A 19,442-nucleotide genomic window follows, 5' to 3' on the forward strand; every position below is an offset into this window, starting at 1 on the left:
CAGAAAAGGTAGATTGTGTCATTTATGCTGCATGATTAACGCTGTAAAAAAATTAATAATCTATGCTAGAATTGATGCGTTTTCTCTCCCTGCTATCATAAAAAAAAAGTTTTACAATATAATTATATGTACCCAAAAGTGGCACAGATAAAAACGACAGTTCACCACGCAAAAATCAAGCCGTTATATGGCCACGTCAACGGAAAAATAAAAAAAGTTATGACTTTTGATAAATGGAGAAAAAAATCCGCCAAAAATCATTGCGTCCTTAAGCCCAAAATAGGCCATGTCATTAAGGGGTTAATGAATCTGTGATGTTTTGTCCACCATGATTGTAATCTTGATAACTAGTAGGCAGAGAAGTGGCATGGGATATGATCGTTTCATGGTAAGTATATTATTTATACATTCAGTAATGAGGGTTAGGTATCTTACCTTGTGTTTGAGTTTATTTCAGGTTCATCTTCAGATTAGATCATCCTTAGAAGATTTCTGATTATCTTCTCCGGTAGCAGCTGCCCTGACAAAACTATATGATTCGCCAAATGGAGGGAAGAATTGCTAGCCAAAGCATAAGGACTAGAGATGAGCGAGCGTACTCCTCGGAGCTTGATGCTCGTTCGAGTATTAGGGTGTTCGAGATGCTCGTTACTCGAGACGAGCACCACGCGGTGCTCGACTCCATTATATTTCCTTCCCTGAGAAATTTGTGCACTTTTCTGGCCAATAGAAGCACAGGGAAGGCATTACAACTTCCTCCTGTGACATTCCAGCCCTATCCCACGCCCCTGCAGTGAGTGGCTGGGGAGATCAGAAGACACCCGAGTAATTAAATCTGCCCCTCCCGCGGCTCGCCACAGATGCACTCTGAGAGAGATCAGGGAAAGTGCTGCTGATGCTGTTGCTGCTATAGGGAGTGTTAGGTGTTATTTCAGTCTTCAAGAACCCCAACGGTCCTTCTTAGGGCCACATCTGACCGTGTGCAGTACTGCTGAGGCTGCTTTTAGCAGTGTTGCACAATTGTTTTTTTTTTTGTATATCGGGCGTGCAGACATAGCGTCCTCAGTCTGCAGTCATTTTACAGAGTATAGGGGCAGTACTGGTGAGGCAGGGAAAGAGGTATACTGGCTATATAGGCAGTAGGCTTTTTAAAAAAAATTGGGGAAAAATACTATATTTGGGCTGCCTGTGACCGTCTTCAGTTTACTACGTGTCTGCTGGGGGTAGTAGTCGCTAATTAATACCCAGCTAAGCGTTACGGCAGGCTTGCGCATAATTGTTTCCTGGCTCTGCTGTGCCCGTTACATGAACGCCGTCATCCCGCCAGAGGGAAACAGTATACATAATATACGCTGCATACGGTGTCTGTCTGGTTTTTCACCTCACCATTTTAAAAAAATAGAAGCAAAATACTTAAGGCCTACCACTGGCCTTTGGCAACTTGACTGGTTCTGCACTGTGAATTCCAGTAGCTCAGTCATACGCACCTAGGTCTGACTACAGGCTTGCGCATAATTGTTTCCTGGTTCTGCTGTGCGTTCCGTAAGCGAAGTCAATCTCCAACCACAGGCCAATAAGCGGCACATTTAATTACAGCGTTCTGTTTCTGTTCTACTCGTAATACACTATGCTGAGGGGTAGGGGTAGGCCTGGAGGCCTGGTGGACGGGGGCGAGGACGCGGAGCCCCAAGTCAGGGTGTGGGCAAGGGCCGAGCTCCTGGTCCAGGTGTATCGCAGCCGACTGCTGCGGGATTAGGAGAGATGCATGTTTCTGGGGTCCCCAGATTCATCTCACAATTAATGGGTCCACGCGGTAGACCTTTATTAGAAACTGAGCAGTGTGAGCAGGGCCTGTCGTGGATGGCAGAAAGTGCATCCAGCAATCTATCGACCACCCAGTCTTCTACGCCGTCCACAGCTGCAACTCTGAATCCTCTGGCTGCTGCTCCTCCTTCCTCCCAGCCTCCTCACTCCATGAAAATGACACATTCTGAGGAGCAGGCAGACTCCCAGGAACTGTTCTCGGGCCCCTGCCCAGATTGGGCAGCAATTGTTCCTCTCCCACCGGAGGAGTTTGTCGTGACCGATGCCCAACCTTTGGAAAGTTCCCGGGGTCCGGGTGATGAGGCTGGGGACTTCCGGCAACTGTCTCAAGACCTTTCAGTGGGTGAGGAGGAGGATGATGATGAGACACAGTTGTCTATCAGTGAGGTAGTAGTAAGGGCAGTAAGCCCAAGGGAGGAGCACACAGAGGATTCGGAGGAAGAGCAGCTGGACGATGTGGTGACTGACCCCATCTGGTTTGCTAACCCTACTGAGGACAGGTCTTCAGAGGGGGAGGCAAGTGCAGCAGCAGGGCAGGTTGGAAGAGCCAGTGCGGTGGCCAGGGGTAGAGGCAGGGCCAGACTGAATAATCCACCAACTGTTTCCCAAAGCGCCCCCTCGTGCCATGCCACCCTGCAGAGGCCGAGGTGCTCAAAGGTGTGGCAGTTTTTCACTGAGAGTTCAGACGACCGACGAACTGTGGTGTGCAAGGTTTGTCGCGCCAAGGTCAGCCGGGGAGCCACCATCACCAGCCTCACCACCACCAGCATGCGCAGGCATATGATGGCCAAGCACCCCACAAGGTGGGACGAAGGCCGTTCACCGCCTCCGGTTTGCACCACTGCCTCTCCCCCTCTTCCCCAACCTGCCACTGAGATCCAACCCACCTCTCAGGACACACGACGACCGTCTCCCGGCCTGCACCCACACACTCACCTCCGCTGTCCTCGGCCCCATCCAGCAATGTCTCTCAGCGCAGCGTCCAGCCGTCGCTGGCGCAACTGTTTGAGCGCAAGCGCAAGTACGCCGCCATGCACCCGCATGCTCAAGCGTTAAACGTGCACATTGCCAAATTGATCAGCCTGGAGATGCTGCCGTATAGGCTTGTGGAAACGGAGGCTTTCATAAACATGATGGCGGTGGCGTCCCCGCGCTACTCGGTTCTCAGTCGCCACTACTTTTCCCGATGTGCCGTCCCAGCCCTGCACGACCACGTCTCCCGCAACATTGTACGCGCCCTCACCAACGCGGTTACTGCCAAGGTCCACTTAACAACGGACACGTGGACAAGCACAGGCGGGCAGGGCCACTATATCTCCCTGACGGCACATTGGGTGAATTTAGTGGAGGCTGGGACCGAGTCAGAGCCTGACCCGCTCACGTCCTACCCACCCCCAGAATTGCGGGCCCCAGCTCGGTGGTGGTATCTGCGGCGGTGTATGCTTCCTCCACTAAACCACCCTCCTCCTCCTCCTCCTCCTACGCCTCCTCCTACACAACCTCTGTCTTGCAATCAAGATGTGTCAGCAGCAGCACGTCGTCAGTAGTCGGTGTCGTGCAGCGTGGCAGCACAGTGGTGGGCAAGTGTCAGCAGGCCGTGCTGAAACTACTCAGCTTAGGAGAGAAGAGGCCCACGGCCCACGAACTGCTGCAGGGTCTGACAGAGCAGACCGACCGCTGGCTTTCGCCGCTGAGCCTCCAACTGGGCATGGTTGTGTGTGACAACGGCCGTAACCTGGTGGCGGCTCTGCAGCTCGGCAGCCTCACGCACGTGCCATGCCTGGCCCACGTCTTTAATTTGGTGGTTCAGCGCTTTCTGAAAAGCTATCTACGCTTGTCAGACCTGCTCGGAAAGGTGCGCCGGCTCAGCGCACATTTCTGCAAGTCCAACACGGACGCTGCCACCCTGCGGACCCTGCAACATCGGTTTAATCTGCCAGTGCACCGACTACTGTGCGACGTGCCCACACGGTGGAACTCTACACTCCACATGTTGGCCAGGCTCTATGAGCAGCGTAGAGCTATAGTGGAATACCAACTCCAAGGCCCGACTAAAGTGTCAAACGACCTACTGACGCTCAAATCGAAGGGCAACTACTCCCTACTGATCATCCTCAACCTCTCTGCATCATTCGACCCTGTCGACCACTGGATCATTCGACCCTGGACTAAAGGATACTGCCCTGCCCTGGTTCCCCTCCTACCCATCCGACCGCTCCTTCGGTGTCTGCTTTTCTGGCTCTACCTCCCCTCCTCTTCCCCTTGTTGTTGGGGTCCCCCAGAGTTTCGTTCTCGACCCCCTCCTCTTCTCCTCCACATAGCCCCCATTGGACAGAAGATTTGGTTTTCGGTACCATCTCTATGCTGACGAAACCCAGCTATACACTTCCACCCAGGACATAACAGCAACATTCCTCCAGAACAACACGAACTGTCTGTCTGCTGTCTCTAACGCTATGTCCTCTCTCTACCTAAAACTAAACCTCTCAAAAACTGACCTTCTCCTCTTTCTGCCCTCTGCTAACTGATCTCATTGTGACATCTCAATCTCAGTGTGTGGCACCACCATAACTCGCAGACAGCACGCCCGCTGCCTTGTGGTCATATTCGACACGATCTCTCCTTCACCCCTACATCCAATCTCTCGCCCAAACATGTCAGCTGCACTTCAAGAACATCACTAGAATACGCTCTTTTCTCACCGTGGACACGCTAAAAACGCTCACTGTTGCCCTCATCCACTCTCGGCTCAATTATTGCAACTTGCTGCTGTTTGGCCTTCCCTGCTCCAGACTCTACCTCCTCCCATCCATCCTGAATGTGGCAGCCAGGCTCATCTGTCCAGCCACTACTCGGATGCCTCTGCCCTGTGCCAGTCACTGCACTGGCTGCCCGTTAAATACAGAATACAATTTAAACTCACTACCCTCATCCACAAAGTGTTCCCCAGCACCGCACCGCCCTACATTGCTTCCCTCATTTCAATTCACCACCCAGCCCACACCCATCATACTAAGTGCCCCTCTAATTCAAACCTCTCATTCCCGCCTCCAAGACTTCTCCAGAGCAGCACCTGCCCTCTGGAACGCGCTACAAAAAATATCTGGACAATCACTGACACACTAAACTTCAGGCATGCTCTAAAAACGCACCTCTTCATGAGGGCATACCATATCCCTTAAACCAAACCCCTCTGAACTCTGCCTGATAACATGCTCCCTGTTCTACTGACTGCAGCTCCTGTTAGCCATAATCAACCAGTATCTGCAGTCATACCGACTACGCCACTATACAGCCTGACCATTGTATGTGTGTATAGCAGTGGTGGCGAACCTATGGCATGCATGCCAGAAGCGGCATGCAGAGCTCTCCCAACTGGCACATGACGCCATCAACCGCTCACTGTGACGTCAGTGTTCAGCCGGGATCCTCCTCCCCCGACATCTCATCAGTACTGTTGTATTATGTCACCACCGGAAGTTAAAGGTGGCTGTTACCATGAGGCCGGTAAGGGACCACGGGTGGCAGTGGCGCGGTTTGCCACGCTTTTCCGGGATGTTGTTGCACCCACGTTCGGGTCAGTGAGCATGGCACCGTGCTCCGGTGTGCGGGCGCGTCGTTTGGCGTGCGCGGCCATGTGCACGCGCGTGCCTGCTATGAGAGGCGCGCGATCTATCTCTGTGAGTTATAGTGCCTGGCTGGGAGCTCCAGCGAACCAGCTTGATTGGTCCTGAATATAGTCTGACAGCTGCTGATAGCAGTTGCCAGTTATTGGTTCCGTTCCCTGTGTGTCTGACATCGGTCCTGCTCCAGTGAAAGTTACCTTGTCTCAATCCAGCTCTGCCTGTGTTCTATGGTTTTCCTATCGTGTTGGTTTATTCTATAGGCCTAGCCTGTCGGTACAAGTAAGTTGTCACCTGCATAGGTACGGCAGTTCATTCCTGCCCTGCCACTAGGCAGCATAGGGTCAGTGTTGGCGGTCTGGACCTGTCCACTTTTGGGGCTACCTCCAGGAAGGGACATTGCTGTGGGTGAGGGTCAGGGAGGCCCGCACCGTGCATACCTGTACACACTACTAGTACTGTAACAGTGGCGACATAATACACCTGTGATAATAATACACCAACTGATTCACTCCCCCAGCTTCTGATTGGCTGGGGGCAGAGGATTGTGGCGAGGCTGAGAGCAGCGGGCCTGAGGCCGTGAGCACCGGCCGGTGAGGCTTAGAGCGGCAGCAAAGGTACCGCAAAGCCTGCCCAGCGGCCCTGGCATACAGGACAGCAGCGAGGCTGGGCGCGCCGGGAAAGAGGACAGCGCCAATCCTGGGAGCTGTGGCAGTAGAGGCTTAGGCGCAGGATGACAGCGCAGAGCGCACCACAACTGTGAGTGAGGGAGGGAAGGGAGGGAAAGGGAGGGGGGGTGCTATGGGAAGTCACTATTACTACTGGGGGCTGCTACGGGATGTCACCATTACTGATGGGGTTGCTATGGGATGTCATTATTACTACTGGGGGCTGCTGTGGGATGTCACTATTACTGATGGGGCCGCTACGGGATGTCACTGTTACTTTTGGGGTCATTATGGGATGTCACTATTACTACTGGAGCCACTGTGAGATGTCACTATTATTGCTGGGGCTGTTGTGGGATGTCACTATTACTGCTGGGGCCGTTGTGGGGTGTCACTGTTACGTCTGGGGCCGTTGTGGGATGTCACTGTTACTGCTAGGGCCGTTGTGGGATGTCACTGTTACTGCTGGGGCCATTGTGGGATGTAACTATTACTGCTGCAACTGCTATAGGATGTCACTATTACTATTGGGGCCGCTGTTGGATCTCACTATTACTACTGGGGCCGCTGTGGGACCTCACTATTACTACTGGGGCCGCTGTGGAATGTCACTATTACTGCTGGGGAAAGTTAATTGGATACGTGCAAGCTGCTGCAAGAGGGTCTTCACTCCTGAACCAGAAAAAGACTCTTGTATTATTGCTACATGCTGCCGCACACACACATGGACTCAATAATGTGTTGAAAAATTATTGGGACAATAGGTTTGTTAAATGCCATGAAGTATTTGTTGTAGCAATAATTGTTGAGTTTTGTACTCATGCCCCTATAGTTTCCTCCTCTATTGCCTTTGTTGCTATTCCCCTCACTGTTGAGAAGATCAGCTAATAAAAGTCTTGGTATCCCTGTGTTGTCACAAGAACACCAGAGCACAACTGCCCCAATAATGTTTGGAGCATGGCTCAGTGACTTCTAGTTAGTTCTTAATTGCTCATTGACTAGAGATCAGAAGGTAAGGTAGGGGGGGGGGGGGGGGCGCTATGGGAAGTCACTATTACTCCTGGGGGCCGCTATGGGATGTCACAATTACTATTGGAGGCCGCAATGGGATGTCACTATTACTACTGGGGGCCGCTATGGGATGTCACCATTACTACAGGGGGCCACTATGGGATGTCACTATTATTACTGGGGGCCGCTATGGGATGTCACTATTACTGCTGGGGCCGCTACGGGATGTCAATATTACTGCTGGAGCCACTGTGGGATGTCACTATTACTACTGGGGGCTGCTGTGGGGTATCGCTATTACTGCTGGGGCTGTTATGGGATGTCACTATTACTGCTGGGGCCATTGTGGGATGTCACTATTACTGCTGGGGTCGCAATGGGATGTCACTATTACTACTGGAGCCACTGTGGGATGTCACTATTACTACTGGGATCTGCTGTGGGGTGTCACTATCACTGCTGGGGCTGTTGTGGGATGTCACTGTTACTGCTGGGGCAGTTATGGGATGTCACTATTACTGCTGGGGCCATTGTGGGATGTCACTATTACTACTGGGGCAGCTGTGTGATGTCACTATTACTACTGTGGGCTGCTGTGGGATGTCACTATTACACTGGGGGCCACTGTGGGATGTCGCTATTACACTGGGGGCCACTGTGAGGTGTCACTATTATACTGGGGGCTGCTGTGGGGTGTTGCTATTACACTGGAGGCTGCTGTGGGATGGCAGGGCTGTTTCAAAATAGACCGGGTGCAGATTTTGACTGCTTTTTGGCTGAGGAAATGCTGCAGAATTTTTCACAGAAAGTTCGGCTGAGGACATTCTGCAGTATTTCTGCAACCAAAAAGCAGTCAAAATCTGCGTGCTCTCTATATTGAAGCAGCCCCTGTCCTTTTAGAACGACAAGGGTAAAATCATACGTTGTGATAAGCCCCGCCCCCTGACATGTTGACACTTTGCGATAAATAAGTGGGTTTTGGGTTGCAATTTTGCACTCGGTCTCAAAAGTGTTCGCCATCAGTGGTGTATAGCGTCCCTCACTCTCCACCTTGCCATACATGGCTATGATCAAAGTCCAGGCTCATGCAAAGGAGACAACTCCTGAGGCTCTAGGGAACTGGAGAGTAGATGCAGAAGCAAAGCAGAAGCCTTACTCCCCTTGACTGAGGTAATGGTTGTTAACCTGGTTGCACCCAAAGCAAGCGTGAATATCTCTCTGTTGCTTAAATTGCAGGAACAGGCCTATAAGGGGAAAAGGAGGAGTTGCAAAAGAAAGGTGTGGAAGGATCATTTCTTGTGCCTCCTTTGCCCGCTCTACTACATAATATCACACCTGAGCCATGGGCTAACCCATAAACTAAAGGAGGTAATGTGTGTCATAGTGTCTTCTACTAGGATTGCCCCAGGATTCAACATTGCTGCATTGTGTGTGCCAAGGCAACCCAGTCCAATTGGTCAAAGTACCTCCTCGCAGTTGCTTCAAAGCCAGACTATCTGTTTCAGCTACTGCAGACTGACTGTATACAGCTACCAAAGGTGAGTGTTTTGGAGTGTATGTTGGTTTGCATAGACCTCATCTCACGGTAAATAGAGGTTTGGCTTGTAAAATAAAATAAATAAAAATGACAAAGCCAAAGCTCCAGCCAAGAAATTGTTGAATAAAGTATTTTTCATATATAGTGTACCAGAAGTCATAGAAAATCATAGAGGTACACATTTTATTGCCCTCTACTCAGCCAGACCTGTGCCTAATCGTCAACCTGAGTTGAGCCCTTAGGAAATTTGTTTGTTAGGGCCCTCGTAACAGGCCTATACTTTCTACAGTACCAGCAGGAGCACCATACTTCCCATGTGAGTGTGTGATAGGTAGAATTGAGAAGAAAAACAGTTTAGTCGTTAGTTTTGCAAGATCGCCATTTTGAGTAGGGGCTTTTGCTTTCTGGTATCAGACACATGAATTTATGGTGTCTTTGCAAATTATTCCAATAAGATATTTTACAGTTAGACTACATTGCAACAGGATTAGAGTTGAGCGAACGTACTCTTCCGGGCTTGATGCTCGTTCGAGTATTAGCATACCCGATGGTGCTCAATACTCGAGTGAGTACCATGCCGTGTTCAACCCCGCCCCAGTTTTGACCCCTCCCCGCATTACGATTTCCTGCTGTGACATCTGTGCGCATGTCCACGGCAGTATGTGGCTGGCTGGGAGGGAGGAGAGAGAGAGAGTGAGAGACTGTCTAAATCATTTTTTTGTGCACTGCTAATATCATATTCTTTGCTAGGAAAGTCACATGTCTGATGTACTATAAAATAATAAAGCCCATTATGATCGGGTCCCAGAACTTTTGTGCAGGAAGCTATTCCCTTCTGAGACCGCTGGCAAATCAACAAATTACACACGTCTTCTAAAGAGACTGTCTATGGGATGTCTTATCACCCCATTACAAGTGTTTTATGTAAGACGTTAACTGTCACTTATAAATTTGCATTTTCTTCGATTCCAGATCCAGACTCAGAAGAGGAGTTGTATAATCTTTCTTTCAGGTGAATGGGATGTCTTCAAAAGGACATATCGGGAAAAAGTTTGGAACTAAGAATTGATCCAGATCCAATTGACAACTGCCACTTCAATCAAATTGGAAGGAAAAGTCAATTGGATACGTGCCAGCCACTGCAAGAGAGTCTTCACTCCTGAACCAGAAAAAGACTCTTGTCATTATTGCTATATGCTGCCTCACACACACATGGACTCAATAACGTGTTGAAAAATTATTGGGACAATAGCTTTGTTAAACGCCATGAAGTATTTGTTGTACTCATGTCCCTATAGTTTCCTCCTCTAGGGCGTTTGTGGCTATTCATTGAATTTAATGCATGTCAGAGCACTGCCTGTGATTGGCTGAGTGCTGTGATCAATCACAGGCAGCACTCAGCTGTCATTCCATGAATTGCTGAGCACTGCCTGTCATTGGCTGAGAGCTCAGCCAATCAGACGCAGATTTTAAATCCCCGCCTGCTGAAAGAACTTAATTACAGTGTCCGGGACCCATGTGGCTAGACGCACCTGAGCCCAGGCAGTGGCAGACAGGTGAGTATATATATTTTTTTATTTTTTCTACTGCTAGGAATGATTTTCTGGTCAGGGCCTATATTTAAAGCCCTTCCCTGAAAATCACTGCGGGGGTGCCGGCATCTTTTTGCTATCAATGGAGCCCCTAGCAGCGGCATCCCCATTGAAATCAATGGGAGAGCTTTGCAATCTTCTGCCGCAGCTGTCACAGCTGTAACAGCTGTGGCAGGGGATTTTTTACACCCCGCGGATAGTCTCCTTATCACTGAACACTGTTACAGTGATCACTCAGTGTTCATTGATGAGGGGAATTCCCGCCGGGAATATTTACATGCGGCACAGACCTATGGTTCACGCATGTCCTATGCTTTGCAGGTGCATGTGTTTGCACTCGTGTAAAACACGGACATGTGAACACAGCACAATGAGCCCTTAACCAAAGGCAGTCTTAGATTTGTTGGAGCCTTATGTAGTTCTTTATACGTACATTATGTCCCTATTGGTGTCCCATATAGTGTTCAAACAATACAATTTTAGAACTACCAAATAAAGCAGAAAATATAGCTGAGAAGCTGCATTTCCCTAAGTTTGAGCACCAAATTAAGAGTGCAACTTCGTTTGACCCTACAAGCGTGCCTAGAGTAGTAAAAGTGATGTGTCCAGTGCATTCCTGCAAGTAACATTTTCTTTGGGCTGGCCCTGAACTGTCTTCATGGAATGTTGTTTCTTTAATTGGGTAATATGTATAATGGCTTTTTGCTCCTTTTTCATGTTGCTTCAATTGTTACAGCCCTATTCATTTTCTGAGGCAGGTTTACTAATACTTATTATTAGACTGTGTAAACTTAGTCAGAGAGTCTTAAAATACACCTGATTTATCATAGTAGCTCATACTGCATAATAAATGTGATGATTAGAGATGAGCGAACATACTCGTCCGAGCTTGATACTCGTTCGAGTATTAGCGTGTTCGAGATGCTCGTTACTCGTGATGAGTACCACGCGATGTTCGAGTTACTTTCACTTTCATCTCTGAGATGTTAGCGCGCTTTTCTGGCCAATAGAAAGACAGGGAAGGCATTACAACTTCCCCCTGCGACGTTCAAGCCCTATACCACCCCCCTGCAGTGAGTGGCTGGCGAGATCAGGTGTCACCCGAGTATATAAATCGGCCCCTCCCGCGGCTCGCCACAGATGCGTTCTGACAGAGATCAGGGAAAGTGCTGTCTTGCTGGAGTTGCTATAGGTAGAGTGTTAGGAGTATTTTAGGCTTCAAGAACCCCAACGGTCCTTCTTAGGGCCACATCTAACCATGTGCAGTAGTGTGGAGGCTGCTTTTTGCAGTGTTGCACTTTTTTTTTGTTTTGTATATCGGCCGTGCAGAGCATTGCGCCCTGCAGTAATTATACATAGTCCAGGGCCAGTAGTGGTGGTGAGGCAGGGACAGAAGACATATTTATTGAATATAGGCAGTGGGCCTTTCCAAAAACATTTGGGAAAAAAAATCTATTTGGGCTGCCTGTGACTGTCCTCAGTGTACTGGGCCTGTGCTGGGGGTAGTTGTCCTCCTAATTCATACGCAGCCAGCTAAGTGTTACAGCAGGCTTGCGCAAAATTATTTCCTGGCTCTGTGTTGGCTGTTACATCACAGCTGTATTCCAGTCGACGGTGCAACAGTCTGCAGTTATTTTACATACTCCAGGGCCAGTAGTGGTGAGGCAGGGACAGAAGACATATTTATTGAATATAGGCAGTGGGCCTTTCCAAAAACATTTGGGAAAAAAAATCTATTTGGGCTGCCTGTGACTGTCCTCAGTGTACTGGGTCTGTGCTGGGGGTAGTTGTCCTCCTAATTCATACGCAGCCAGCTAAGTGTTACAGCAGGCTTGCGCAAAATTCTTTCCTGGCTCTGTGTTGGCTGTTACATCACCGCTGTATTGCAGTCCACAGTGCAACAGTCTGCAGTAATTTTACATACTCCAGGGCCAGTAGTGGTGAGGCAGGGACAGAAGACATATTTATTGAATATAGGCAGTGGGCCTTTCCAAAAACATTTGGGAGAAAAAATCTATTTGGGCTGCCTGTGACTGTCCTCAGTGTACTGGGTCTCTGCTAGGGGTAGTTGTCCTCCTAATTCATACGCAGCCAGCTAAGTGTTACAGCAGGCTTGCACAAAATTCTTTCCTGGCTCTGCTGTGCGTTCCGTAAGCGAAGTCAGCCTCCAACCACAGGCCAATAAGCGGCACATTTAATTACAGCGTTCTGTTTCTGCACTACTGGTAATACACCATGCTGAGGGGTAGGGGTAGGCCTAGAGGATGTGGACACGGGCGAGGACGCGGAGGCCCAAGTCAGGGTGTGGGCACAGGCCGAGCTCCTGATCCAGGTGTATCGCAGCCGACTGCTGCGGGATTAGGAGAGAGGCACGTTTCTGGCGTCCCCACATTCATCTCACAATTAATGGGTCCACGCGGTAGACCTTTATTAGAAAATGGGCAGTGTGAGCAGGTCCTGTCGTGGATGGCAGAAAGTGTATCCAGCAATCTATCGAACACCCAGAGTTCTGCGCCGTCCACTGCTGCAACTCTGAATCCTCTGGCTGCTGCTCCTCCTTCCTCCCAGCCTCCTCACTCCATTACAATGACACATTCTGAGGAGCAGGCAGACTCCCAGGAACTGTTCCCGGGCCCCTGCCCAGAATGGGCAGCAAGGGTTCTGAATCCTCTCCCACTGGAGGAGTTTGTCGTGACCGATGCCCAACCTTTGGAAAGTTCCCGGGGTCTGGGGGATGAGGCTGGGGACTTCCAGCAACTGTCTCAAGACCTTTCAGTGGGTGAGGAGGACGATGACGATGAGACACAGTTGTCTATCAGTGAGGTAGTAGTAAGGGCAGTAAGTCCGAGGGAGGAGCGCACAGAGGATTCGGAGGAAGAGCAGCAGGACGATGAGGTGACTGACCCCATCTGGTTTGCTACGCCTACTGAGGACAGGTCTTCAGAGGGGGAGGCAAGGGCAGCAGCAGGGCAGGTTGCAAGAGGCAGTACGGTGTCCAGGGGTAGAGGCAGGGCCAGACCGAATAATCCACCAACTGTTTCCCAAAGCGCTCCCTCGCGCCATGCCACCCTGCAGAGTCCGAGGTGCTCAAAGGTGTGGCAGTTTTTCACTGAGAGTGCAGACGACCGACGAACAGTGGTGTGCAACCTGTGTCGCGCCAAGATCAGCCGGGGAGCCACCACCACCAGCCTCACCACCACCAGCATGCGCAGACATATGATGGCCAAGCACCCCACAAGGTGGGACGAAGGCCGTTCACCGCCTCCGGTTTGCACCGCTGCCTCTCCCCCTGTGCCCCAACCTGCCACTGAGATCCAACCCCACTCTCAGGACACAGGCACTACCGTCTCCTGGCCTGCACCCACACCCTCACTGCTGTCCTCGGCCCCATTCACCAATGTCTGTCAGCGCACCATCCAGCCGTCGCTAGCGCAAATGTTGGAGCGCAAGCGCAAGTACGCTGCCACGCAACCGCACGCTCAAGCAAAAAACGTGCACATAGCCAAATTTATCAGCCCGGAGATGCTGCCGTATAGGGTTGTGGAAACAGAGGCTTTCAAAAGTATGATGGCGGCGGCGGCCCCGCACTACTCAGTTCCCAGTCGCCACTACTTTTCCCGATGTGCCGTCCCAGCCCTTCACGACCACGTCTCCCGCAACATTGTACGCGCCCTCACCAACGCGGTTACTGCCAAGGTCCACTTAACAACAGACACGTGGACAAGCACAGGCGGGCAGGGCCACTATATCTCCCTGACGGCACATTGGGTGAATTTAGTGGAGGCTGGGACAGAGTCAGAGCCTGGGACCGCTCACGTCCTACCCACCCCCAGAATTGCGGGCCCCAGCTCGGTGCTGGTATCTGCGGCGGTGTATGCTTCCTCCACTAAACCACCCTCCTCCTCCTCCTCCTCCTCCTCTGTCTCGCAATCAAGATGTGTCAGCAGCAGCACGTCGGCAGCAGTCGGTGTCGCGCGGCGTGGCAGCACAGCGGTGGGCAAGCGTCAGCAGGCCGTGCTGAAGCTACTCAGCTTAGGAGATAAGAGGCACACGGCCCACGAACTGCTGCAGGGTCTGACAGAGCAGACCGACCGCTGGCTTGCGCCGCTGAGCCTCCAACCGGGCATGGTCGTGTGTGACAACGGCCGTAACCTGGTGGCGGCTCTGCAGCTCGGCAGCCTCACGCACGTGCCATGCCTGGCCCACATCTTTAATTTGGTGGTTCAGCGCTTTCTGAAAAGCTACCCACGCTTGTCAGACCTACTCGGAAAGGTGCGCCGCCTCTGCGCACATTTCCGCAAGTCCCACACGGACGCTGCCACCCTGCGCACCCTGCAACATCGGTTTCATCTGCCAGTGCACCGACTGCTGTGCGACGTGCCCACACGGTGGAACTCTACGCTCCACATGTTGGCCAGGCTCTATGAGCAGCGTAGAGCTATAGTGGAATACCAACTCCAACATGGGCGGCGCAGTGGGAGTCAGCCTCCTCAATTCTTTACAGAAGAGTGGGTCTGGTTGGCAGACATCTGCCAGGTACTTGGAAACTTTGAGGAGTCTACCCAGATGGTGAGCGGCGATGCTGCAATCATTAGCGTCACCATTCCTCTGCTATGCCTCTTGAGAAGTTCCCTGCAAAGCATAAAGGCAGACGCTTTGCGCTCGGAAACAGAGGCGGGGGAAGACAGTATGTCGCTGGATAGTCAGAGCACCCTCCTGTCTATATCTCAGCGCGTTGAGGAGGAGGAGCATGAGGAGGAGGGGGAAGAGACAGCTTGGCCCACTGCTGAGGGTACCCATACTGCTTGCCTGTCATCCTTTCAGCGTGTATGGCCTGAGGAGGAGGAGGAGGAGGATCCTGAAAGTGATCTTCCTAGTGAGGACAGCCATGTGTTGCATACAGGTACCCTGGCACACATGGCTGACTTCATGTTAGGATGCCTTTTTCGTGACCCTCGCGTTACACGCATTCTGGCCACTACGGATTACTGGGTGTACACACTGATCGACCCACGGTATAAGGAGAACCTTTCGACTCTCATACCCGAAGAGGAAAGGGGTTCGAGAGTGATGCTATACCACAGGACCCTGGCGGACAAACTGATGGTAAAATTCCCATCCGACAGCGCTAGTGGCCGAAGGCGCAGTTCCGAGGGCCATGTAGCAGGGGAGGCGCAGAGATCAGGCAGCATGTACAGCACAGGCAGGGGAACACTCTCTAAGGCCTTTGACAGCTTTCTGGCTCCCCAGCAAGACTGTGTCACCGCTCCCCAGTCAAGGCTGAGTCGGCGGGAGCACTGTAAAAGGATGGTAAGGGAGTACGTAGCCGATCGCATGACCGTCCTCCGTGACGCCTCTGCCCCCTACAACTACTGGGTGTCGAAGCTGGACACGTGGCCTGAACTCGCGCTGTATGCCCTGGAGGTGCTTGCTTGTCCTGCGGCTAGCGTCTTGTCAGAGAGGGTGTTTAGTGCGGCTGGGGGAATCATCACAGATAAGCGTACCCGCCTGTCAACCGACAGTGCCGACAGGCTTACACTCATCAAGATGAACAAAGCCTGGATTTCCCCAGACTTCTCTTCTCCACCAGCGGACAGCAGCGATACCTAAACAATACGTAGGCTGCACCCGCGGATGGAAGCATAGTTCTCTATCACCATCAAAAACGGGGACCTTTTAGCTTCATCAATTTGTGTATAATATTCATCCTCCTCCTCCTGCTCCTCCTCCTGAAACCTGACGTAATCACGCCGAACGGGCAATTTTTCTTAGGCCCACAAGGCTCAGTCATATAATTTTTGTAAACAATTTTTATACGTTTCAATGCTCATTAAAGCGTTGAAACTTGCACCTGAACCAATTTTTATTTTAACTGGGCTGCCTCCAGGCCTAGTTACAAATTAAGCCACATTAACCAAAGTGATTAATGGGTTTCACCTGCCCTCTTGGTTGGGCATGGGCAATTTTTCTGACGTACATTAGTACTGTTGGTACACCAATTTTTTAGGGCCCTCGCCTACAGTGTAATCCAATTAATTTTTTGCTCACCTGCATAAAAGCTGACGTTACATCAGCTGTGTTGGGCACTGCAATGGGATATATTTATGTACCGCCGGTGGGTTCCAGGGAGCCACCCATGCCGTGGGTCCACACGGAGTTGTAACTACATGTGTCCACTTCTAAAGAGCCCCAGTCTGACTGGGGTATGCAGTGTGGGCCGAAGCCCACTTGCATTAAACATGACATTACCTCAGCTGTGATGGGCAATGCAATGGGATATATTTATGTACTGCCGGTGGCTTCCTGGCACCCACCCATGCTGTGGGTCCACAGGGAGTTGTAACTGCATGTGTCCACTTCTAAAGAACCCCAGTCTGACTGGGGCATGCAGTGTGGGCCGAAGCCCACCTGCATTTAATCTGACGTTAGCTCTGCTGTCCAGGGCACTGCAATGGGATACATTTATGTACAGCCGGTGGGTTCCAGGGAGCCACCCATGCTGTGGGTGCACACGGAATTCCCATTGCGGAGTTGTACCTGCCTGTGACTATTTATAAAAAACCGCGGTCTGACTGGGGCATGCAGACACCTTGACAGAATGAATAGTGTGTGGCACATAGGTTCCCCATTGCTATGCCCACGTGTGCAGCTCCTGATGGTGGTGGCACAGGATTATATTTCTCATTGCTTCTGTACAGCATTGTGGGCTATCGCCCCGCCCCTTTTAAAGAGGGTCGCTGCCTAGCCGTGCCAACCCTCTGCAGTGTGTGCCTGTGGTTCCTCCTCATGTCAGACACACTTATAAATAGACATGAGTGTGGCGTGGCATGAGGGCAGCTGAAGGCTGCGCAGGGACAGTTTGGTGTCCGCTGTGGACACTGGGTCGTGTGTGTGTGTGTGTGGGGGGGGGGGGGTTGGGCAGCATGTAACCCAGGAGAAGTGGCAGCGGAGTGTCATGCAGGCAGTGATTGTGCTTTGTTGGAGGTAGTGTGGTGCTTAGCTAAGGTATGCATTGCTAATGAGGGCTTTTCAGAAGTAAAAGTTGTTGGGGGTGGGGCACTCTTGCCGCTATTGTGGCTTAATAGTGGGACCTGGGAACTTGAGATGCAGCCCAACATGTAGCCCCTCACCTGCCTTATCCGTTGCTGTGTCGTTCCCATCACTTTCTTGAATTGCCCCGATTTTCACAAATGGAAACCTTAGCGAGCATCGGCGATACACAAAAATGCTCGAGTTGCCCATTGACTTCAATGGGGTACGTTACTCGAAACGAACCCTCGAGCATCGCGATAATTTCGTCCCGAGTAACGAGCACCCGGGCATTTTGGTGCTTGCTCATCTCTAGTGATGATCTTTTACATTGTCTAGTTTACATTTACACCAACTATTAGCTTAGTTTGCACCAAATTTTGCATCAAAAGTTTGGCACAAATTCAGCACAATTTTGGCATACCATTTTGTATTTAGGCCAAGCCCCCTTCTCTCAAAGCCATGTCTCTTTTTTGGTAAGTGGTGAAAAAAAATGTCAGCAAGTGTATAAAATGAACCTAAAATGTGGTTCAAAACAAGTAAGACAGTTTTCTGCTGCAATTTGCACCAGAAAACGTGTTAATTTATAATAATAAATTTGTTCCAATAAGTGTTTAATTAATAAAAAAGTTGAAAACTTTCATATACTGTGATTGGAAAAAGCACAACAACCCACATGCATCAATTTAAGCATCTTCTCCAATTGCCATCAATTGAAATGAAAGGCAACCTTCTTAGGGCGCTTGCACATAAGCAAAAATTCCCCGGCGGGATTTCCCGTGAAATTTCCACTGCTGGAAGCCTGAATAGATTTGCGTTAACAAACGCAATCCTATGCAGATGGTCGCGATTTTGCCGCGCAAAATCTCGCACGGTAAACAAATCACGGCATCGCCACCGGCTTCGGTCTGCGCATGCGCCGGCTGCCCAGCAAGCCAGCACGTCACAGAGCCGGAGCCACGGGCGCCGGTGAGTACGCGCTGGTCCCTGCAGGCGCTTCGGTCAGGTCCCGCGGCGAGAATCCTCGCCGCCGGATCTGACCCACCCGTCTGCAGGCGGCCTTAGGCATGTCGTTAAGGAAAATATCTATAACAAGAAAACAAATAAAAATCTAAAAAAAATAGACCACATTAATTTGCTTACATTCGTATTTCAAATCCTTAAAATACCACATACCTCCTCAGGGATTTAATTATGTAGAAAATCCAGTGGGGTTATAAGGGTAATAAGAACTCATGCTCTCAGTTATCAGCAAAGATTTGCATTAGACATCATGCATGCCACTCATTCCTTACCAGAAAATTTTTAGAGGGAACCAAAGGCTGAGGTAACGTGATATGAGCTCAATTAGTGTACTAATCCGGATCTTTAAATTCTTTAGTAGAAAGGCATTGAAGAGAGGGGAACAGTAGGATTAAACATTTCCTGGAAATTGAGAATATTCTATGTAATATAAATATCAGTTTGATGCAGTTATGTAACCATTTTTGTAATGCACATGTGGTAAAATATATCCATGTGAATGTAATCCATATGTAGAATACAAGTCTGAAGGCGAAGGACTGGAGCATGATCTGTAAGGTACTTATACGGCAATGTTTATTACTCAAGTTTGATGTTAAATTGATATACTTTAAGTTTCAGAAAACACCTTTAAAATGTGTTCATCTTTGCAATCAATTTTTATATCTCAGTAAAATAAGAGTGTAATGTGTAGAAAAACAAAAAGGCTTATCGGAAATGTATGAAGACAAGATACAACTTTAATAAATCCATGAATATGATAAAAGGAGGTAAGAATTAAAAACAATTAGAAAACACATGCATAGTACAGAACAACAAACAGGAAGTCCAAGCAAAAGACATATAGTTTCCGCCAGACCTACCCTGTATCATCATCCTCCAATAGTAGTTTTGCGCGATCGCGATTTTAACATTAACAAGTCCCATAGACCCCTGGAGAAAAAAAAATGCTGCAAATTTCGCAGTGAAAAAGAACTGTAGTGGGTAGTCACCCTAATTTTATATTTTTATAATAAACTATTTTGTTTTGGTGCAAATTGCTCTGTTTTGCTCTTTCATTGTTCTTGATTTTTACATTGCAAAATTACATTTTGTGCTTTATGTAATTTATTGGTGATGCCAGTCCAATGTGGCC

This window comes from Eleutherodactylus coqui, chromosome 2, assembly GCF_035609145.1.
Source record: "Eleutherodactylus coqui strain aEleCoq1 chromosome 2, aEleCoq1.hap1, whole genome shotgun sequence".
Classification (NCBI taxonomy): domain Eukaryota; kingdom Metazoa; phylum Chordata; class Amphibia; order Anura; family Eleutherodactylidae; genus Eleutherodactylus; species Eleutherodactylus coqui.